At 41.5% G+C, this 25044-nt stretch overlaps 1 pseudogene; it reads left to right on the forward strand.

The window, feature by feature from the left end:
- Nucleotides 1-62: 62 nt before the first annotated feature.
- LOC148197393 (uncharacterized) lies at nucleotides 63-24128 on the forward strand (annotated as a pseudogene).
- Nucleotides 24129-25044: the final 916 nt, after the last annotated feature.

The following is a 25044-nucleotide window of genomic DNA, read 5'->3' on the forward strand; positions in this document are numbered from 1 at the left end:
ATATATAGGTGGTTTAACTTTTAATTATGTAATTGTTTGTAGACCACTTGAAGATGAAGAAAATGACAGTTAAAAAGGAGACAAAACATCATACACAGCAAAGTGCCTCTCATACATGGGGTCATATTGTTAATCATCCACCAACAACTCAAAGTGTTGTTCCTCAAGTCCAATCATCTCCTTCTCTATCCGCCCCTCAAAAAAGTAAGTTATTATATATTGTTTTATTCATCTTGTTGTCATTTTTTGACATTCATTTATTTGCAGGAACATACAGACTAAAGCTACCTTCGACAAGTCAAAGCACATGCACTCCTACTCTTATTCAGTCCTCCAATGAATTTTTTTTTGAAGTGAATGTAAGTGTTCTGTTTCCTTCAATAATTAACCTATTTCTTCTAACTCTATATGGATTATGGTCAATTTGCTAGATACAATAAGTACTTCTATGCCACACAAAAAATAGTAAAACAACAACAAATAGGACCACTTTTGTATTCAAGCCTTTATATATATGCTTATAGTGATACAAATTTATGTTTCGTATGAAGTTCTAACCCATTGAATTAATATCGTTAAAATTAATTATTTTATATAGGATATCTGTTTACAATTTATAATTTCTTCCTGATTTTATTTTTAAAAGATATTTTTCTGAAGGCTACAAACCTTATCTAAGGTTTGAGGGCTACAAACCACCACCACTGTACTTAAATCATGTTTTTAATCTACATTTCTGCTTTCTAAGAGATGCCCTGTGTATTTTTTATCTCAAGGTGCAAATTTAGCAATGTGAGGGGACCACAATCTAGAACTGATTTGAAGGACATTGTTTTGCCATTTGAAGATGTGGTCCCTCACAAGTTTAACTTAGACTTAACCTTGTGTAGCCCTCAAATGAAGATGCTTTTCATTCACCAACTCAAGTTGGAGGAAATTGTCATGTACAAGATGAACATGAACAAGATGAAAATGAAGATATTCTATTGGAAGTGCAACAAGAAAGGCCATCAACATACAAGAGATCATGGTTGGTTGATGTTATTGGTAAGACATTGTTACTTATATCAATAATAATTGTTGAAGTTGTTTGACACAAGGGTATTTGACACAATTTTGATTTCTTCACAGATGACCAATGCAAGATGGCTACCAAACACTTAAAAACAAATGATGTTTGGAATTTGCCTCTAAATGAAAAGATTATTGTGCGTTGGAATGAGGAGTATCAACCAATTGGAGATGGTGGTGGATTATTGAACCGATTCTTAGGGAGTATTGCTAGAAACTTTAAGGCATTCCCTATTTGCTATTCTACTTGGAAGAAGATTCCTAAAGATTATAGAGAAGACATAATTCATAATACTATTCAAGTAAGTAATGTAAAGTTTCAATTCACAATTGAGTTATTTGATAATTGTTGTTAATTTTGATTAAAATTTGTTTTGAAGACAAAGTTTGCAATCAATTCCGATATTCAAATAAATTACATCTTAAAAGTGCTTAATCATAAATGGAGAGATTATCGGCAAGAATTTTGGCAACAAAGAGATGATGGCACACGTACTAGAGATAAATTGATTGCCATGGCTCCAGAAGGAATAGATAAAGATCATTGGGCTTCGTTTGTTGACTATCGACTTGATGAAAGTGTCAATACCCAATTTCGTCCAGATTATTTTTATAGTTTTATTGCATTTTGGTTGTCACATATTTAATCTTTTATTATTCATTTCCTTTATTGCTTATTTTGTTACTTATTTATTATTATTATTATTATTATTTTTTAATTCTTTGTTTCAATATTAATTCTTATTTTTTTTTGTTTCTTATTTATTTATTTATTTTTGATTCATTTTAATTTTAATTAAATTTTTATCTTTTCATTTTGTTTATAATTAAAAAAAAATTAAAAATTAATTAATTAAAAAATTATTATTAGTTAAAAGGTTTTAAAATTAAAGAAAAAATAAAAATGAATCAAAAGAGTTAGAAAAGGACAAATTGGCAAAAAGGAGGGGACAGTGGAGGAAAACGGCTCTGCTGCGGGAGGCAAAAATTGGTTTTGTGCAGGCAAGGACAAGGCAAGTTTTGGGGAGAGCAGAGGCGCGATTTGGTTTTGGCAGGAGGCACAGCAGAGGGATTGAATTTGCAAAAGGCAATGGAGAAGAGAAAGTGAAATAGACACACAGAAAAGAGACAGGGAGCAGAATCAAGAGGGACTCTCTCAAAAAGAAAAAACTCCCCTCATTGTATCAAGAATCGACGACCAGAGAAGCCAACTTCCTGGGAGGTTCAGACCTGCACCGAGAGAAGAGAAGGAGATTATCACAAAGAAAAAAGAAGAAGGAAACTCCAGCATTTAGGTAAGTCGTCCATCCCCGTTCTCCATCCTAGTCTGATCCTTAAGGTAATCAATATTGTAGGTTAATGTGCACGTACTCAATATTGCATTGTTGTTCTTTTCCTTTCTTCCTTCTTCGTGCTACGTTCACTGCCTAATGTTTCTGCTACCAACGCGTCTCCATTCTCTTCCCATGAGCACATGAACGCGCCTTACACCACGAGGCTTCACTTTCCTTTTCTCCTGGGTTCTGGTCTCTCATAACACTCAACATCCCTCTTCATCTTCTCAACACTTATCCATAAAACATCATGATGGTCAAATCCAGAGAAGCATGATTTCCTTTTTGCTCAAGGCGCCATCGCCATAGCCTTCGTCTTGCCTCTCTCGGCCTGGGCAGCCATTCGCCTTCTCGCACATACCCCATCCGTAACCACCTCACCCCAACGCCTTCAGCATCTATCATACAGAAACTCATAACTCCAGCCCACCGTTTTCACTCTTACCGTTCGGCCAACATCATCTCCAGCACCACTTCCAGTACCATCACTCCCATCTCCCCAACGTCTCCGACGCCACCTCCAACAAGCATAACCCAATCAACATACAAGGCAGAACAATTTCTTCATTCACGATTCATACTCATACACACACCAACACATGCCAATGCATATCCTGCACAATGAAGCTATAGAAATCCATTTTCGGTCTCTCCTTTTCAAAGACCTGGAGCAGCACGAGCTCTGATTTTCCGCAGTCTTCAACGTTTCTGTTCCTCAACCAAATCCGTGCAAAATCAAGGTTGAACCAGTGAATAACGGTCAATAAGAAAACCAGGACGAGAGAGGAAGAGTGGGAGCGGCGGCAGGCGGTGCCCAAGGTGGAAAAGCTTCAACCCTAGGCTGGTGCGAGAGAAGCGAGGGAGAAGAGGCCGTGGCGCCGCGGTCGGCAGTAGGGCTGGTGGCGTGAGTTGTCGCCGGCGAGGCCAAGGCGTGTGCTGGTTGAGGCGAAGGTGGCCGGCGCTGGCGTAGGCGGCGGCGAGCCCGTGAAGAGTGTAAGAGACCTTGGGTCTCTGGAGAGTGTGTGAGTTGAGGGAATGAGCTTACGGGAGAGTGTTTGAATCTGAGTGGGTGAGGAATGGAAGGGAAGGTGCCAAACCCCTAGGAGATTCTAGGTTAGAAGCCACCCGGGTGGGCCAAGCCCAGAACGAACGCACGTTTTGGCCTTTTTCGAACGTTCGACATCTAATTGCCTAACGAACGCCCATCTTCCCGACGAACGCTCGTCCATGACGAGCGTTCGTCATCCGGCCTCATCTTCATAACGAACGTTCGTCCATAACGAGCGTTCGTCATCCAGTCTCAATCTTCTCAACCGAACGCTCGCCCCCTACTAGTGCTCGTCATTCAGCCCTTTCCCAACGAACGTTCGTCCCCAACGAACGCTCGTCCCAGCGAGCGCTCGTCATTCAACGCCAACAACGAACGCTCGTCCCAGCGAGCGCTCGTCATTTAAATCCAAACCGAACGCTCGTCCCCTTCGAGCGCTCGTCATTCAGCCCTTCCCAACGAACGCTCGCCCATAACGAGCGTTCGTCATCCAACCTCATCTTCCCAACGAACGCTCGTCCATAACGAGCGTTAGTCATTAATTTCCCTCATCTTCCCAACGAACGCTCGTCCATAACGAGCGTTCGTCATCAACTTGCCACATCTTCACAACGAACGCTCGTCCATAACGAGCGTTCGTCATCCAGCCTCACGTTCTCAACGTCCGTTCGTCATCTTCAAAATGAGCGCTCGTCATTCTGCCTCCCTTTCCAAGCGGTCGTTCAGCCAATTCCCCAACGAACGTTCGTCCACAACGAGCGATCGTCATTCTGCCCCCCTTTCCCAGCATCCGTTCGTCATCGCCCAATGAACGCTCGTCACCAACGAACGCTCGTCACTAACGAACGCTCGTCATCCACCCTCCTGTTCTCAACGTCCGTTCGTTATCTCCCCCAACGAACGCTCGTCATCCATGCTCCTTTTCTCAACGAGCGTTCGTCAACTCTCCCCAACGAGCGCTCGTGATTCTTAATCCTTTCCCAACGTACGCTTGGCCTCTACCACGGACTGCACGGTCGCCTGTGACGTAACGTTTAGTACCCCTTTTCGCGGACCCCTCATTATTTGCTTTGTTTTTTTTACTTATTTGTTTTTCTTTTTATTTTGTTTATCCTATTTTATTTATTTTTATTTATTTTTATTTTTATTTAGCTTTATTGTCTCATTTTATTTGATTTTATTTTATTCTAGATATCTACTTATCCTAAAATATATATTTAATAATGCAATATTTACAATTTAAATAAAGGAATTTATAAAAATATGTTTTAAAGGTTTTGGCACATGTGTGATCGCACGCATCGTCCTTGTGCTGAAAACCTTTTATCTTTCATAATTAAAATTACAAAAAATATGTTTTAAAGGTTTTGGCACATGTGTGATCGCACGCATCGTCCTTGTGCTGAAAACCTTTTCTCTTTCTTAAATAAAATTACAAAAATATGTCTTGAAGGTTTAGGCACATGTGTGATCGCACGCATCGTCCTTGTGCTGAAAACCTTTTCTCTTTCTTAATTAAAATTCCAAAAATATGTTTTAAAGGCTTAGGCACATGTGTGATCGCACGCATCGTCCTTGTGCTAAAAACCTTTTCTTTTCCTTAAGTAAAATTAACAAAATATGTTTTAAAGGTTTATGCACATGTGTGATCGCACACATCGTCCTTGTGCTAACAACCTTTTCTCTTTCTTAAACAAAATACAAAAAAAAGGTATAAAATCTTCAAAAAAACCCGAAAACATCAACAATTTTAAACAACAAATAGTCTTGCTACCCAGAACTACGTGATCCTTGATTCTCCATCAAGAGTGGAGATACGTAGGAGCAAGGCTAGCCCTTGTCAGGTTCACTTCCCCAAAAAATCCAAATTTATCCATAATCATTTTCCAAACAAAATTTTTCTAAACAATTTTCAAACAAATTTTCAAGCAGTTTTCTAAAAGAACTACGTAACCCTGATTTCTCATTTTGAATGAGAATACGTAGGAGCAAGGTCAATCCTTGTCGGGCCCAGAAAACTAAAAAATATGTTTTGTTTATTTTAGAATTTTATTTTAGGGGATAGTTAAACATTTTGAAAATCACATCATATTCGTGCATTTAGTTAAAGGTACTGCCTTAGGGCAGGCGTTGTGGGGTGCTAACACCTTCCCCACGCGTAACCGACTCCCGAACCCAATCTTTGGTTTTCGTGGACCGTGCTTTATCGTTTTATGGTTTTTCCGTAGTTTTCCAGAATAAACTATGGTGGCGACTCCAAAGTCTCTTTTCCAAAACCGCGGATTTCTTTTTGGATCGTCGTCCCGTCGCGATTCCGGTTGCGACAGATGGCGACTCCACTGGGGACTGTCGAGAGTCAGGCCATTTAATTAGATGCGCGAATTTGACATGATTTTTCTTTGTGTTTTTCTTCCCCTGTTTTTTTTTTCTCTATTTGTGTTTGATAGTTGGAATAACTGCATGTGAATTGTTGAATATGGAACCCTAGGGTAGACAATATGTTTATATCTGCCTGGGAATTTTTCTGGTTGTTTTGCAGGTGAGGGTTTGGGTGTGCATAATTTTCTCCCTTCACACACACACTTTCAGCATATCATGAGTGGGGCCCTATACCCGGGTCTGAGCGTAGCTTAGAATTAGAGGAGTTGTGTAGCGGTGTCATTCTGGGATGTACTTCCTGTCTGGCTATCGTGAGAACTCCAGCTAGAGTTTGTTCTCTTCACTTGTGTCTCCTCATCTAATTGATTACTCGACTGTTGTGGAGATGCTATGAAGGGGACCATAGCTCTAGTGACCATTGACCTCTAGGTTCAGGAGACCATCCTTGTGAGATTGCATATACTTGACATCGAATCCAAGCCATTGAACCTTTATTAGGGCACAAAGGGAGAAACGTGTATTCTTGTAATCCTCACGCTGTTCGTTCTCTTTCGAAAATTATGTTATTGCATTTTCATACCATGCATGCATTTGATTCATCGTGTTGTTTTATTATCATGCATCATATTCATGCATCATTTAGTAACATGTTGGTTTTAGGGGAAATCACAGGTATACACTTGACTTCACACGAGATGGATGTTGACACCAGATCCGATGCTACACTGCATACCAACTCCGCCATTTTAAGAAAGAAGTCTAGCCTAAGGACACATGTTGGAAATTCGACCGGGTTGATAAATTTAGGCCGAAGACTCAAGACCATACAGAGAGAAGCCTTCGGGAGGAAATATGGGAATTTGTTGAGTTTAATGGAGGTGAAAGTACAGTTGCCCGCTATTACAGCTCTAGCTCAGTATTATGATTCTCCCCTGAGATGTTTTACCTTCCAGGACTTCCAGCTGGCGCCAACTGTAGAAGAATTTGAGCATATTCTGGGCTTGCCATTAGAGGGTACCAAGCCATATCAGCACTTGGAGCATCATGCCTCTGTTTCTACCCTTGCTGTTATAATGAAATTACAGCCCAATGAATTGGAGAACCGGTTCATAACGAGACATCAAATTCGGGGGCTGACACAAGGTTACCTTGAACAATATTTGCACGACCTGGGCGATAGGGAAGAATGGGAGACCTTCATGGATGTACTAGCCCTCACTGTGTTTGGCATTGTCCTGTTTCCCAAGCTGGAAGACTTTGTAGATTACACTGCTATTGATGTCTTCGTGGCAAAATAGACGAGATCAGAAAACCCCGTAACAGCAGTCCTCGCAGATGTGTATGGGACTATGAGTTTTTGCCAGGAGAGAAAAGGAAAGAGGATTCTTTGTTGTTTGCCGGCGTTATATGCGTGGATGACGGCACGAGTATTTAAGGGGGTAGTCGATGTTAGAAGTTCACCTGAGAATCTGTCGCATCAAGGAGGTAATGGGTGGGCTCTTTTCTTTGCCGGTTTGAGAGAGGGAAACGTAAAATGGCGCCTTCCTTGGCTTGAGACTAAACCATCTATCCATCATTGTGGCAACTTCCCTAACATACCTCTCATAGGCGCTAGGTATTGTATTAACTACAACCCTATTTTGGTCCAAAGACAGTTCGGATATCCTATGAAGGGAGCGCCTTCAGCAGATTATCTCACAGCCTTCTTCATCTACTATGAGGACGGACATTGTACTGAAATGTTGAGGAGAGTCAGAAGTGCCTGGGAAAATGTGGTGCGAACAGAGAAGGACCTGAGGAGTGGAGTGATGGATAGCAGGGTTAGTTACCATACCTGGATTCTGGAGAGGGTAAGAGAAGTCAAGTTGCCTTTTAAGCCCATCAATGATCAATCAGCAAGTGAAGAAACATTCCAAGCCCCAGAAAGTGAAGAGGTGAAACAGCTGAAGGTTGAGGTGGAGAAATTGAGGGTGAGGAATGCTAGGTTGGAAAATGAATTACAGAAAGCTCGCAATGATTTTGTGGATATGAGGAATGATAACGAAGAAAAGTCACAGGCTTCTGAAAACATTGTCAAAAGCCAGAAGGCAGAGAGAGATTATACATTCCGAGTAAAACAGGATCTTGCGGCCGCGAGTAAGGAGTTATCCATGAGGGTGAATGAGAAGAATGTGGCTTTAGAAGAGGGCAGACAGTGGAAACAACTCTATGAAGAAGCCAAGAGGGATAAAAGGGAAGCCCTAAAAAGACTAAGGGAAGCGCAAGTCCAAGTACAAGAATCGGGGCATCAAATGAAGGAAATGGCTACATCATTTGAAGCGGAGTTGAATCAGGAGCGCTGGAAGCTGGCAGAGGCTGAAGGGGAATATCGAGCCATGTTAAAGCAGATGGAGGATTACATCGAGGAGCAGGAGGAGCGATGGAGGTCGATGGAATTTGAAGAAAGGCATCAGGCCTTGATAAAGCGAATGAAAGAGCACATCGCAGAGCAAGAAACGGCCGTAAAGCATTGGAAGGAAAGCTTCTCTCAGTTGGCTGCTTTGGCAAATGGGGCGATTGAAGACATCCCTAGAATGGTGTCGGAAGCTGAAGCGAGTACCCACTTTTATAGCCCACCAGTAGAGATAGAGCTTTTTATTAATCACTGTAAACGGTTGATAGACGAGATGAAATCCCTCATCACTCGGACTAGGAATTGATGTATTTAGGGATCTTTATGGTTTGTTTCCTGTAAGAAATGTAATGAACTTGTTTCCCTTTAAATGAAAGGCGTGGGATGTTGTTTAGCATCTGCTTGTGTTAATTTCCATCAGTGATGTCATTACAATCTTGTGATTTCCCCCTATTACTAGCATGCATCATCTTTTCTTTTGTTCAGCATGTTTCATTTCCATCTAATTAATTAAAATAATAAAGCAGTACGCGTGAGAAAAAACGACGACCAAATTTCCACGACATCCCTACCGGACCCGGGCAAACTCAAAAGCCATGGCAAGCTGGGAGGAGTCACAAGAGTCTCTCAAAACGGATGTTGGCCAGTTGAAGGACCAGATCGGCCAGATCTTGGTGACGCTTGAATCCATGAAGACTGCTGGAGAGTCTTCATCTACGCATGTTGGGGGGAATGCTCACCCTTATCCTCCAATGTTTAACGCTGCGAGCCAATCAGTCCCTTTCCCACTGTATGGTTTACCTCCGGGTTACGCTCCTCCTGTAGGAGAGTACTCAGAAGCTGAGCACGCTTCATTCTCGTTTCCCGCGACTGTCAATATACCACCGATCGGCATTCAGGGACCTGTCTTAGTGTCGGCTCCCATGGTGGGCACGGGAATGAATGAGACCAACACCACTGATGGAATTCGGGTGACCCCAGTACCGCCTGTGGTTGCTAGGGAGGATTTTTCAGCCGAAGCTGCACCACACGCCACGGTGGTTGGGGGATTCGGTAGCCTCGTTGGAGCTACGGGTAGGTTGGAAAGTCTGGAGGCGAGGTTGAGAGCTGTTGAGGGAGTTGAGAGCTACGGGTTTGGAGATGCGGCCCGATTGAGTTTGGTTCCGGGCTTGAAAATCCCGCCTAAGTTCAAGGCGCCGGAGTTTGAAAAATATAGGGGTAACACTTGCCCTAAAAGCCATGTGACCATGTACTGCAGAAAGATGGCTGCATATGCCCATGATGAGCAGCTACTCATCCACGTTTTCCAGGAAAGTTTGGCTGGGGTGGCATTGAACTGGTACACCCACCTGGAGCCATACCGAATTCGTTGTTGGGCGGATCTAGCTGACGCCTTCGTAAAACAATATGTATACAATACTCATGTTGCTCCGGACCGTCTGCAGCTGCAGAATATGACAAAAAAGGACAATGAAACTTTCAAAGAGTATGCCCAACGATGGAGAGAGTTGGCTGCGCAAGTTGAGCCGCCGTTGTTTGATAAGGAGATGGTGTCGATGTTCGTAAACACACTCCAGCCGCCGTTTTATGAGCATATGGTTGGGAATGTATCTGTCAATTTTGCTGACACCATCATCATTGGTGAGAGGATAGAAATTGGGTTGAAAAACGGGAAGATAGCATATGGCCCACCTGCAGCTACAAACTACAAAAAGCCCAGCTTCAATCAGGGGAAGAAAAAAGAGGGGGAGGTACATGCTGCGTCGGTAATGCCTGCGTGGAGAGGACGAGCTCCCAATCCTAATTATCGACCATACTTAAACCCACCTCCTTATGCTGTTAACACCACGTTTGTTCACCAAGCTAGGCCTCAACAACAACAAGCGTATTATCCACCGCAGCGTATCCCAACCGAAGCCGCAAGACCGGTCGCAAACATGGGCCCAAATCTGAATGTGGGTCACAACAACAACCCAAGGGGAAATCAATTTGTTAGGTTCACCCCAATCCCTATGACCTACACTGAATTGTTACCTAACCTAGTCAAAAAGGGTCTGGTCGCCATTTGTCCGATGAAGCCTGTACAGCCGCCGTATCCTAGGGGTTATGACGCGAATGCCAGGTGTAGTTATCATGCAGGAGGCGTTGGCCACTCGACCGAAGGATGTATGGCTCTCAAATACAAAGTTCAGGCTCTGATAGATTCGGGTTGGTTAAAGTTTCAAGAGGACCAGCCCAACGTCAATACTAATCCATTGTCCGGGCACGGGAGTTCCTCGACGAACGCCGTCGAGGTTGGAAACCATGATCTGATAAGAGATGTGGGCGAAATCCGAAGTTCTAGGAGGTTTATCTTTGAAGCTTTGTTGAAGAAGGGCCTAGTGAAGGGCGATTATGATCTGGGTATAGCGTGCGCACTCCATCCGGAGGCCGAGCACTCTATTGAGGAATGTATGGAATTCAAGATTTTTCTACAAGACTTACTTGATGGAAATCTGATGCAAGTGTGCCGCAAGGTCAGAGAGGAGGAAGTATTTGCACATATTGGTGGAGAATCTGATGTGACTCTACCCGAACCTTTGGTGATCCATTTTACTAGGACCACCCCTGCACTGGTAACTGAAGGAAATCCGTCTGTGGTCATCCGAGTGCCAACTCCTTTCCCTTATAAGAACGAGAAAGTCGTCCCATGAAGATATGGGGCAACTGCATTAGACGAGGGAGAATATGCAAATCCGACTGTGGAAAACATATCAGGCATTGGTGGAATGACCAGAAGTGGTCGAATCTTTACACCACCAGAATTGGCGAGAGAAAGAACCAATGATAGGGAAGCATCAATGGCTGCAAAAGCAAAGGAGTTCTTGAGGGGGAAGAACGTGGAGGCCGAGGAGACCCCCGACACAGAGGAGAAGAGGGAAATATCTGAAGACAAAGTGGTGGAACAGTTGAATCGCATGCCTGCCCGGATCTCCTTGCTAGAATTACTCATGCACTCTGCCTCGCACCGAAAGTTGTTGATGAAGATACTCAGTGAGGCTCATGTGGAACAAGGTATTTCTCTGAACAAGTTCGAGGGCATTGTTGGCAACATCGTCGCTAATAATTACCTCACCTTTACTGATGAGGAGATACCCACTGAGGGGAGAGGGCATAACAAGGCTCTTCATGTCTCTGTGAAATGCCTGGATCACGTTATAGCGCGTGTCTTGGTGGACAATGGCTCCTCTCTGAACGTCATGCCAAAATCGACATTGGAGAAGCTCCCCTGTGATGGAATGCATATGAAGCCGAGCTCTATGATTGTGAGGGCATTTGACGGCAGTAAAAGGGTAGTGATGGGAGAAATTGAATTGCCCGTTCAAGTCGGTCCTTGTGTCTTTCAAGTGACCTTTCAGGTTATGGATATCCTCCCGGCTTATAGCTGTTTGTTGGGTCGCCCGTGGATCCATTCTGCAGGAGTTGTGCCTTCCACACTACACCAAAAGCTGAAATATGTTATGGGAGATAAGCTGGTGATAGTATCAGGAGAGGAGGACCTCCTTGTGAGCGGACCATCATCCTTCCGTTATATTGAAGTAGCCGAGGAAGCTCTCGAGGCAACTTTCCAATCTCTGGAGATCGTGGGAAACACCTACGTGGAGCCATTCGCGATCAGCCCACATCTGTCGCGTGCTTCTATCATGATGGCCAAAGTCATGTTAAAAGAAGGTTACATGCATGGGAAAGGTTTGGGTAGGTATGGACAGGGGCGAGCATTCCCTCTGGAGGTCGTCGAGAACAAGAATAGATATGGCCTGGGATACAAGCCCACCAAGGAGGATAGGAGAAGGTTGATAGAAGAAAGGAGGGAGCGCAGTCTAGCTCGGATGGAAAGACGGGAGCCCAAAGTGGGAAGAATTCGTATCTGTGACCTCAAGGAGAGCTTTCGCAGTGCTGGTTGGGTTAACACTGGCCACATAGCAGCTGTGGGAGATGAAGATGGATCGGAAGGCTCCAGTTGCGTGTGGGCCTGCTCCCCGGATGCACGACTCGACAACTGGGAGATGCTGGATTTGCCCGTGATGCTTAATTTGAATAAGAAGTAATAACTTTAATTAATCCTATAGCTTTACCCGGGGCTTTAGGATTCATGACTTACGGGTTGACGCTTTTAGTTTGTTATGCTCAGCGCGATAATCAAAGTGTGTTTGTTTGTGTTTTATCATCATTTTGCATTCCTCGTCGTTTTTCGTTTATTTATTTTCTTTTCATAAACTCAAATAATGCAGATATGACAATGAATGTTTTGAAAGTAATTATGTTGATATTCCTGATTTTGGGCGCCCCGTCAATAATACGGAAGATGATTGTGATGATGACCCGGAACCCCCGCCTGAACTGTTGAGACTAGTGGAACAAGAGTGTAAGGAGATGAAACCTCACCAGGAAGATGTTGAAGTACTCAATTTAGGGAATGGGGATGAGGTAAAGGAGGTGAAGATTGGTACAGCCATGAAAGCAAAAGTGAAAGAAGAATTGCGTGTCTTATTGAGGGAGTTCAGGGATGTGTTTGCTTGGTCTTACAATGACATGCCAGGCCTCGATACAGATATTGTACAACACAAGCTCCCGCTCAAGCCGGAATGCCCACCGGTAAAGCAAAAGCTAAGAAGGATGAAACCGGAAATGTCCTTGAAGATCAAGGAGGAGGTACAGAAGCAATTCGATGCAGGGTTTCTAGCTGTGGCGAGATACCCAGAATGGGTAGCAAACATTGTACCGGTGCCTAAGAAGGATGGTAAAGTTCGGATGTGTGTCGATTATCGAGATTTGAACCGCGCAAGCCCAAAGGACAATTTCCCATTACCACACATCGACACCCTGGTTGATAATACAGCCAAGTATTCACTGTTTTCGTTCATGGATGGTTTTTCGGGGTATAACCAGATCAAGATGGCGCCAGAAGATATGGAAAAGACTACTTTTATTACATTGTGGGGCACATTTTGTTATAAAGTGATGTCTTTTGGACTCAAGAATGCTGGGGCAACATATCAAAGGGCGATGGTGGCACTTTTCCATGATATGATGCACAAGGAGATTGAAGTTTATGTGGACGACATGATCGCGAAGTCCGAATCAGAAGAAGAACACGTCCTCAACTTGAGAAAGTTATTCGAGAGATTGAGGAAGTATAAGCTTAGGCTGAATCCCGCCAAATGTACATTTGGAGTGAAATCCGGGAAGTTGTTGGGCTTTATTGTCAGCCAGAGGGGGATAGAGGTGGATCTAGACAAAGTGCGAGCGATAATGGAAATGCCTGCGCCTAAAACGGAAAAAGAAGTTCGAGGGTTTTTGGGTAGATTGAATTACATTGCTAGATTCATCTCCCACTTAACTGCTACTTGTGAACCACTGTTCAAGTTGTTACGAAAGAATCAGGCTGTGGTGTGGGATGAGGATTGTCAGGCCGCTTTTGAGAGAGTCAAACGATACTTACAAAACCCTCCTGTATTACGTCCACCAGAACCAGGAAGGCCACTCATTTTGTATTTGACTGTATTGGACAAGTCAATGGGTTGTGTGTTGGGTCAGCATGATGAGGATGGCAAAAGAGAGCACGCTATATATTACTTGAGCAAGAAGTTCACAGACTGCGAACAACGATATTCATCGTTAGAGCGGACTTGCTGCGCATTGGCGTGGGCCGCTCATCGTTTAAGGCAATACATGTTGAGTCATTCCACATGGTTGATATCCAAGATGGATCCTATCAAGTATATTTTTGAAAAGCCTGCTCTTACTGGAAGGATAGCTCGATGGCAGATGCTATTGTCAGAGTACGACATCGTATATGTCACTCAAAAATCTGTCAAGGGTAGCGCACTAGCAGAATACCTGGCTCATCAACCCCTTTGTGATTATCAACCAATGCAACCTGAATTTCCCGATGAGGATATCATGGCTCTATTCGAAGAGAACAAAGAAGACCGAAACGAAAAAGCATGGACGGTGTTATTCGACGGAGCCTCGAATGTGATGGGACATGGAATAGGGGCAGTGCTTATCTCCCCAGAGCGTCAGTATATACCAATGACGGCAAGGTTGTGTTTTAGCTGCACAAATAACATCGCTGAATATGAAGCCTGTGCCATGGGTATTCGAGCAGCAATTGAGTCTAAGGCAAAAATTCTGGATGTGTATGGAGATTCGGCTTTGGTCATCCATCAACTGAAAGGAGAATGGGAAACTAGGGATACAAAATTAATTCCCTACCAAGCTTACATCAGGGGATTAATGGAGTATTTCGATTCCATCACATTTAACCATATACCTCGAGAAGATAATCAATTAGCAGACTCACTGGCCACCTTGTCGTCAATGTTTGAGGTTGATCAAGATGCAGAATTACCAAAAATCAAAATGAAAAGCCATGCAGAGCCCGCATATTGCCACTTCATCGAGGAGGAGTTAGACGGTAAGCCTTGGTACTTTGATATCAAGCGTTATCTTAAAACCCGAGAATACCCTGAGGATGCGTCCGAAAACGATAAAAGAGCACTAAGAAGGTTGGCCGGCAGTTTCATCTTAAGTGGGGATGTTTTATACAAGAGAAACCATGACATGGTTCTCCTCAGATGTGTGGATGCAAAGGAAGCCGAGTTGATATTGAAAGAAGTGGACGAAGGTACATTTGGTACACACATGAATGGACATTCGATGGCTAGGAAGATCTTAAGAGCTGGTTACTTCTGGTTGACCATGGAAAACGATTGTTGCATACACGTGAGGAAGTGTGAGAAATGTCAGATATATGCAGATAATATCAATGTGCCACCCACTGCTCTGAACGTGTTGTCTGCACCATGGCCATTTTCGATGTGGGGAATAGATGTCATCGGAGCTATAGAACCAAAAGCGTCAAATGGACATCGCTTCATACTAGTCGCAATCGACTATTTCACCAAGTGGGTTGAGGCTGCTTCGTATGCCAACGTGACTAGAAAGGTTGTGGTTAGATTCATAAGGAAGGAGTTGATCTGTAGGTATGGGTTACCCAACAAGATCATCACTGATAACGCTACCAACCTGAACAATCAGATGATGGCGGAGTTATGTGAGGAATTCAAAATTCACCACCATAATTCCTCCCCTTATCGTCCAAAGATGAATGGGGCAGTAGAGGCTGCTAACAAGAACATCAAGAAGATTGTGCAGAAGATGGTGGTCACCTACAAAGACTGGCACGAAATGCTTCCTTTCGCTTTGCACGGATACCGCACATCAGTACGAACATCAACTGGGGCCACGCCGTTCTCGCTAGTGTATGGGATGGAAGCGGTACTTCCATTTGAGGTCGAAATTCCCTCCTTACGCGTGTTAATGGAAACTAAGTTAGAGGAAGCTGAGTGGGTTCAAACCCGATTCGACCAACTCAACCTTATCGAAGAGAAAAGGTTAACAGCAGTGTGTCATGGACAGCTGTATCAAAGGAGAATGAAAAAGGCGTTTGACAAAAGGGTGCACCCAAGAGAGTTTCATGAGGGCGAACTGGTGTTGAAGAGGATTTGGCCCATCCAAAAAGATCATAGAGGCAAGTGGACCCCGAACTATGAAGGGCCGTTTGTAGTGAAGAAAGCATTCTCTGGTGGGGCACTAATTCTCACAAGGATGGATGGGAAGGAATTACCGTTACCGGTTAATTCTGATGCGGTCAAAAAGTTCTATGTATGATGATTCCGTGATAAGGGTTGCCGTTAGCGAATATTAACATTGCCTTTTAAATTGTTGTAATCTGTGTTATTTCATTCAATAAATACCGCATATTAAGTTTTGTTCATACTTTCTGAAATTATTACACGTCGCGCTGAGCTGTTTAGGTAAATAAAGAGGATTGAAAACGAAAATAATCGAACGAATGTCAATAAAAGCATCACGGGTATTCAGTCGGCTTAGCTCGGTCCTGGTGGGTGTCGTAAAAATTAAAAAAAATATAATAGAAATAAAAATGAAAAAAAAGAAAGCAAAAGAAAAGACACATGTTGAATTCGTTGTCAATGAGGTTGTCAAGGGCGTAGTGTTTTCGAAAAGCAAAAGCAAAATAAATTTTGAAAATACCAAAGTTGGGTCTTCTCCTGATGCAAGGTTTCGGGGGTAACCATCGTTCTTTTCCAGCTAGAGCATCTGCATTCATACTACTTGAACCCTCAACCTTTTCATTTCCCATTAAAACAAAGGGTTGTCATGAATACAATACTGGGGCAGTGTTCATCATGGTACACATCCCCAACGATCTGTTGATTGGGAGATAAAAAAAATAAAAAAAATAATAAAAAAAAAGAAAGAAAAAAACAATGAAGTCGATGTGTCAACCACTACCGAGTTTCATTCCAGGGCTAAGGTCGCGAGAAAGTAAGGTAAGCAAAGATTCAGAGTGACGTGTGGCCATTTTTTCTTTATCCAAACGTTAAAAGAAGTTTATCCAATTGCACCCCTTTTGAGCCATAAATTATATTTGTTTTCATCACCCCCGACAAGAATCATTAGCACATCGATGTCAACCTAAAGGGTACATCAAGGGCATCCGAAATCAAGGAGGGGATTTCTAAAAAAAAATGAAGAAGGAAAAAGAAATAAAAAATATATAAAGTCTCAAAGAAGTACACAACAGAGACAACGAAGCAAGCAACCCAAAAGGGGAAGAAAAGAAAGAAAAAAAAACACCAATGAAAATAAAAGGATGCCCGAAGTTTCAAATCTCTAGGGATAGCTGACTCGACACCTTGCAAATGATTCTTGTTGAAACAATTTAACCGCCAAACACTTATTTGAGCCTTCGTTATCCCTTTCTTTCAAAACCCTTTGACCTTTGGCCACGGTACAAGCCAATAAAAGTCCACGCTGACTGAAGACTGTTTGTCCTAATCTTTCTCACGAATTTAACCCTGAAACGAAATGATGTGGTGAATGACACAATCACTCAAAAGAAAAGAAAAAAGAAGGAAAGAAAATAAAAGCATCGAAAAAAAAAGAGAAAAGACAAAAAAAGTGAAGTCTCCCAGTCAATCAAGAATCGCCAAATTGGGGCAATCCTTCCTACCTGAACCTTTCAATTCTCCAAATCGAGTTTACTATACGCAACAAAGTTGGGGCAGCCCTTGCGGGTCATGCGTGTGTAGATACTAATAACACCTCCCAAAGTAAGAAAAATTCAAATGCTAACCTTACCCACAGGTAGTCATTCAACCATCTGCCTTTCGTACTCATCTCCCGCACCCTTTTCAGGTTCAAGCTAGTGCTAGAGGGAATTTGAACCCCTAGTTACGTTCGCTTCCTTGCATCAAAGAACCCACTGCTCCTTGCCATTATTTTGACTGAATGCATTTCGAACGTACATCGCGTTTGACGTCAACATCGACAACGGATTCCATGCATAGAATTTTCAAAAAAAAAAAAAAAAAAAAAAAAAAAAAAAAGGTGTAAGAAAGAGAAAGCGAGAGCAAAAGAAGGGAACGAAACCAATGGCTCATATGCATTCATGCACCATCATAACATAACATCATTTCATAGAAAGCAAAAAAATTTCAAAAATCCGTAAGGGGAAATTGAAGTGATGAAAAAGGTTGGCAGACCTTTATATCTAAATCTCTCTAATGTTTTGCTCAGTATTTACCAATGTTTCTTCAAAAAAAATCTGAATCCAGGAGTTTCTTCTACGATAGCACGCCTCAAGGCACTCATCGAGCCTATTACACCTCATATCATTCATCCATAGGGTTTGTACACCCTCCAAGGGGTTAGTACACCTCACATCATTCATCCACAGGGTTTGTACACCCTCCACGAGGTTAGTACACCTCGTATCATTCATTCCACAGGGTTTGTACACCCTCCAAGAGGTTAGTACACCTCACATCATTCATCCATAGGGTTAGTACACCTCGTATCATTCATTCCACAGGGTTTGTACACCCTCCAAGAGGTTAGTACACCTCACATCATTCATCCATAGGGTTGGTACACCCTCCATAATGTCTACACACCCCAATTCTCTTAGCCTTGTTCGTTTTGTTTAGATTTCCCTGTTTATTTCTCTCTCATTCTGTTTGAAATCCAGACGAAATTAGTATTTTTATCTTTACTTATCTTTTACTCTGATAATATAAAAACGTCGTTTGTCATATTATCTAGTAAAATCTAAGTAAAGAGGGGCATCTGTCAATACCCAATTTCGTCCGGATTATTTTTATAGTTTTATTGCATTTTGGTTGTCACATATTTAATCTTTTATTATTCATTTCCTTTATTGCTTATTTTGTTACTTATTTATTATTATTATTATTATTATTTTTTAATTCTTTGTTTCAATATTAATTCTTATTTTTTTTTGTTTCTTATTTATTTATTTATTTTTGATTCATTTTAATTTTAATTAAATTTTTATCTTTTCATTTTGTTTATAATTAAAAAAAATTAAAAATTAATTAATTAAAAAATTATTATTAGTTAAAAGGTTTTAAAATTAAAGAAAAAATAAAAATGAATCAAAAGAGTTAGAAAAGGACAAATTGGCAAAAAGGAGGGGACAGTGGAGGAAAACGGCTCTGCTGCGGGAGGCAAAAATTGGTTTTGTGCAGGCAAGGACAAGGCAAGTTTTGGGGAGAGCAGAGGCGCGATTTGGTTTTGGCAGGAGGCACAACAAAGGGATTGAATTTGCAAAAAGCAATGGAGAAGAGAAAGTGAAATAGACACACAGAAAAGAGACAGGGAGCAGAATCAAGAGGGACTCTCTCAAAAAGAAAAAACTCCCCTCATTGTATCAAGAATCGACGACCAGAGAAGCCAACTTCCTGGGAGGTTCAGACCTGCACCGAGAGAAGAGAAGGAGATTATCACAAAGAAAAAAGAAGAAGGAAACTCCAGCATTTAGGTAAGTCGTCCATCCCCGTTCTCCATCCTAGTCTGATCCTTAAGGTAATCAATATTGTAGGTTAATGTGCACGTACTCAATATTGCATTGTTGTTCTTTTCCTTTCTTCCTTCTTCGTGCTACGTTCACTGCCTAATGTTTCTGCTACCAACGCGTCTCCATTCTCTTCCCATGAGCACATGAACGCGCCTTACACCACGAGGCTTCACTTTCCTTTTCTCCTGGGTTCTGGTCTCTCATAACACTCAACATCCCTCTTCATCTTCTCAACACTTATCCATAAAACATCATGATGGTCAAATCCAGAGAAGCATGATTTCCTTTTTGCTCAAGGCGCCATCGCCATAGCCTTCGTCTTGCCTCTCTCGGCCTGGGCAGCCATTCGCCTTCTCGCACATACCCCATCCGTAACCACCTCACCCCAACGCCTTCAGCATCTATCATACAGAAACTCATAACTCCAGCCCACCGTTTTCACTCTTACCGTTCGGCCAACATCATCTCCAGCACCACTTCCAGTACCATCACTCCCATCTCCCCAACGTCTCCGACGCCACCTCCAACAAGCATAACCCAATCAACATACAAGGCAGAACAATTTCTTCATTCACGATTCATACTCATACACACACCAACACATGCCAATGCATATCCTGCACAATGAAGCTATAGAAATCCATTTTCGGTCTCTCCTTTTCAAAGACCTGGAGCAGCACGAGCTCTGATTTTCCGCAGTCTTCAACGTTTCTGTTCCTCAACCAAATCCGTGCAAAATCAAGGTTGAACCAGTGAATAACGGTCAATAAGAAAACCAGGACGAGAGAGGAAGAGTGGGAGCGGCGGCAGGCGGTGCCCAAGGTGGAAAAGCTTCAACCCTAGGCTGGTGCGAGAGAAGCGAGGGAGAAGAGGCCGTGGCGCCGCGGTCGGCAGTAGGGCTGGTGGCGTGAGTTGTCGCCGGCGAGGCCAAGGCGTGTGCTGGTTGAGGCGAAGGTGGCCGGCGCTGGCGTAGGCGGCGGCGAGCCCGTGAAGAGTGTAAGAGACCTTGGGTCTCTGGAGAGTGTGTGAGTTGAGGGAATGAGCTTACGGGAGAGTGTTTGAATCTGAGTGGGTGAGGAATGGAAGGGAAGGTGCCAAACCCCTAGGAGATTCTAGGTTAGAAGCCACCCGGGTGGGCCAAGCCCAGAACGAACGCACGTTTTGGCCTTTTTCGAACGTTCGACATCTAATTGCCTAACGAACGCCCATCTTCCCGACGAACGCTCGTCCATGACGAGCGTTCGTCATCCGGCCTCATCTTCATAACGAACGTTCGTCCATAACGAGCGTTCGTCATCCAGTCTCAATCTTCTCAACCGAACGCTCGCCCCCTACTAGCGCTCGTCATTCAGCCCTTTCCCAACGAACGTTCGTCCCCAACGAACGCTCGTCCCAGCGAGCGCTCGTCATTCAACGCCAACAACGAACGCTCGTCCCAGCGAGCGCTCGTCATTTAAATCCAAACCGAACGCTCGTCCCCTACGAGCGCTCGTCATTCAGCCCTTCCCAACGAACGCTCGCCCATAACGAGCGTTCGTCATCCAACCTCATCTTCCCAACGAACGCTCGTCCATAACGAGCGTTAGTCATTAATTTCCCTCATCTTCCCAACGAACGCTCGTCCATAACGAGCGTTCGTCATCAACTTGCCACATCTTCACAACGAACGCTCGTCCATAACGAGCGTTCGTCATCCAGCCTCACGTTCTCAACGTCCGTTCGTCATCTTCAAAATGAGCGCTCGTCATTCTGCCTCCCTTTCCAAGCGGTCGTTCAGCCAATTCCCCAACGAACGTTCGTCCACAACGAGCGATCGTCATTCTGCCCCCCTTTCCCAGCATCCGTTCGTCATCGCCCAATGAACGCTCGTCACCAACGAACGCTCGTCACTAACGAACGCTCGTCATCCACCCTCCTGTTCTCAACGTCCGTTAGTTATCTCCCCCAACGAACGCTCGTCATCCATGCTCCTTTTCTCAACGAGCGTTCGTCAACTCTCCCCAACGAGCGCTCGTGATTCTTAATCCTTTCCCAACGTACGCTTGGCCTCTACCACGGACTGCACGGTCGCCTGTGACGTAACGTTTAGTACCCCTTTTCGCGGACCCCTCATTATTTGCTTTGTTTTTTTTACTTATTTGTTTTTCTTTTTATTTTGTTTATCCTATTTTATTTATTTTTATTTATTTTTATTTTTATTTAGCTTTATTGTCTCATTTTATTTGATTTTATTTTATTCTAGATATCTACTTATCCTAAAATATATATTTAATAATGCAATATTTACAATTTAAATAAAGGAATTTATAAAAATATGTTTTAAAGGTTTTGGCACATGTGTGATCGCACGCATCGTCCTTGTGCTGAAAACCTTTTATCTTTCATAATTAAAATTACAAAAAATATGTTTTAAAGGTTTTGGCACATGTGTGATCGCACGCATCGTCCTTGTGCTGAAAACCTTTTCTCTTTCTTAAATAAAATTACAAAAATATGTCTTGAAGGTTTAGGCACATGTGTGATCGCACGCATCGTCCTTGTGCTGAAAACCTTTTCTCTTTCTTAATTAAAATTCCAAAAATATGTTTTAAAGGCTTAGGCACATGTGTGATCGCACGCATCGTCCTTGTGCTAAAAACCTTTTCTTTTCCTTAAGTAAAATTAACAAAATATGTTTTAAAGGTTTATGCACATGTGTGATCGCACGCATCGTCCTTGTGCTAACAACCTTTTCTCTTTCTTAAACAAAATACAAAAAAAAGGTATAAAATCTTCAAAAAAACCCGAAAACATCAACAATTTTAAACAACAAATAGTCTTGCTACCCAGAACTACGTGATCCTTGATTCTCCATCAAGAGTGGAGATACGTAGGAGCAAGGCTAGCCCTTGTCAGGTTCACTTCCCCAAAAAATCCAAATTTATCCATAATCATTTTCCAAACAAAATTTTCTAAACAATTTTCAAACAAATTTTCAAGCAGTTTTCTAAAAGAACTACGTAACCCTGATTTCTCATTTTGAATGAGAATACGTAGGAGCAAGGTCAATCCTTGTCGGGCCCAGAAAACTAAAAAATATGTTTTGTTTATTTTAGAATTTTATTTTAGGGGATAGTTAAACATTTTGAAAATCACATCATATTCGTGCATTTAGTTAAAGGTACTGCCTTAGGGCAGGCGTTGTGGGGTGCTAACACCTTCCCCACGCGTAACCGACTCCCGAACCCAATCTTTGGTTTTCGTGGACCGTGCTTTATCGTTTTATGGTTTTTCCGTAGTTTTCCAGAATAAACTATGGTGGCGACTCCAAAGTCTCTTTTCCAAAACCGCGGATTTCTTTTTGGATCGTCGTCCCGTCGCGATTCCGGTTGCGACAGAAAGAACAAAGGTAAAACCTAAATTTCTTTTCTTAAAATTATGATATAATTTATTAACTTTTTTTATGACAATGTTAGGAGATGTCCCTAAAAAATAAGCGCAATAGGACAAAGCAAACTCTTGCTCACACGGGGGGTCGAAGAGCATTGCAAGAAAGAGGGAAGAAATGGTGAAGTGATATTGTTCTTCAGTTTTCTATTTCTCATTATATTTATGACATACTTAATATGCATTTGTTCATTTTCATAGGAAAGAGAATGTGGACACAAAGTTAGTAGAGGAGAAGTGTGGATAGCTACCCATAAGAAGACCAACAAAGCTTTTGTTAGTGATGAGGCAAGGAAAATTGGTGTAAGTTATAGAAGCCTAATTATGGTATAGCTACAATTTCAATATGTCTTGAAGTATTTTTTTTTTCAGTGGCTGAAACTGGTTTTAACTATTTAAGTTATTTACAAATTTTCATTTTCTTTGTTGGTATACTTTATTTTTTTTATTTTTTCCTATGAATACACGTGATACTTCTTAAACAGACTTATGTTTAAGCAACAATATTCAATATTAATTTATTATTTGGAGTATAAGATTTGGAGGTTAACCTAAATATTCTTGTTAATTTTTTTTTATGTAACACTACTTTAGAAATTACAACAGGGTGGAAGAGATGTGAGTTTGTAAAGTATGATTATGTCTTATAGAATCATAGACAACTCTGGTATGGTTAGATGATTTAGAAGTTACATACAATACACCATATGAAATATGTGAAGATTATATGACTAGTTTTGTATTGTTTAGTATAACATACACAGTTGTTTGATTAAACAACATTTTAGTTTTAAAGAAATCAAGTGTCACACTTGTATAACTAAAATCAAGAAACAAATACAGTAAAAAATTACAAAAAAATATTATTTGTAAATTACCTGTGAATTCATCTCAAACCTCACCTAAACATGTTTGACTCAGCGTAAACAAGATTCAATTTAACTTATATTTAGAAAGAATAATATTTTTTTTCTAATTCAACCAAATTTGAATCATTTTGGTTCTAAACAAAGGAATCTCACTGATTTGTGTTTGACCTTGTTGTTTTGAAATTGTGCACTTGTTTTCTCTGGTTTGAACAATTTCACTATTTTATTAAATGTTGAATATAGGAAAAAATTGAAGCATATGAATCCACAACATCGTCTCAATCGAAAAAAATATCCCGTTCAGATTCATTGGCTCATGCTTTAGGAATCCAAGAGCATTGTGGACGCGTTCGCGGTCTAGGTTTCGGTCCTTGCCTATCTAAAGTCTTTGGAGTCAAAGCTCGTTCTCATGGTGGATCATCTTCAGCTGCCCCTTCTAATGATGAATTACAAACTCAGGTTAATGAATATTTTATCAATTACTTGGTTTGTTCCTTTTATGATTAACTTGTTAGGTATCATTTTTCTTTTTAAATAATTTCATCTATTATAGGTATCTTCATTGACATCACAAGTCAATGAAATGAAAGAAATGATAGCATTTATGTTGCAAAATTATCAAGGTCAACTGCCTTCAAAGTTTGCTGGATTTCAACCATAGGTAATAATTACTAAATTTATTTGTATGATTTTTTTTTTAAAATATATAACCAACTAACATTATGTAATATAATGAAGTGTGCCAAACGATGAATATAATGAAGATGAAGAAAATTAGACATGTATGAACAATTAGTTATGTTTGGCTTGATATGATATGAAGTTTTGAGGATGCAAATATCACCTGCCATCCTTTTAGTTGTGTATGTATTGATATGCTAGTATCTTTTGTGCTTTCATAAAGCTGCCAAACAAGGGAAGGATCATCCTCATCAGTCCCTAGGCTAGTCTCCATGTATATTTCATCTTTTGAATCACTTTCCTTGTTAGTCTCTCTTAAATATAATTCTGGTTTTATTATGGTTATTTCTAAATATTAATATGGTTGTTTCTAATGAATGAGTTTCATCTGTTTTTGGATATTTTATATTTTTAACATTTTATATCTATTTTATTTATATTTATACTTGAGGAATTAACTCACCTCTTCCAAACTGTTTGAATGAAGTTGAATCAGTATGTATCAGAATCAGAAGATTAGCAGCAGTATGAGTGGAGAAAATATCAGGATAGAGTGACCCTAGTAATGAATGCAATGATGTGTTAAGTTGGTTATCAAAAACATGTAGTAATGAGTCTCCATTCTCATTCTTGTCTTTTTCTTACTTCTCCAGCTGCAAGTTTTTAATCAGAAGTATTTAAAATCAGTCTTTTAGTTCTTGGTGTAACTAAAGTTTATTCAAACATTACATTGAAACTGTTGGTAGCAATGGTTAGTGGGGTATGGTACTTTCATAAATATGTCTATGGCCTGAAAATTTATAGTAATTTCGGTGGGTTCTATCAACTACGTGAATCCCATTAACTAATATCAACATATCATTTATTTGATGAATCTCTCATACTAGCAAGAGTCT

Source organism: Vigna umbellata, chromosome 6, assembly GCF_029865625.1.
Source record: "Vigna umbellata cultivar VRB3 chromosome 6, Vumbellata_1.0, whole genome shotgun sequence".
NCBI lineage: Eukaryota > Viridiplantae > Streptophyta > Magnoliopsida > Fabales > Fabaceae > Vigna > Vigna umbellata.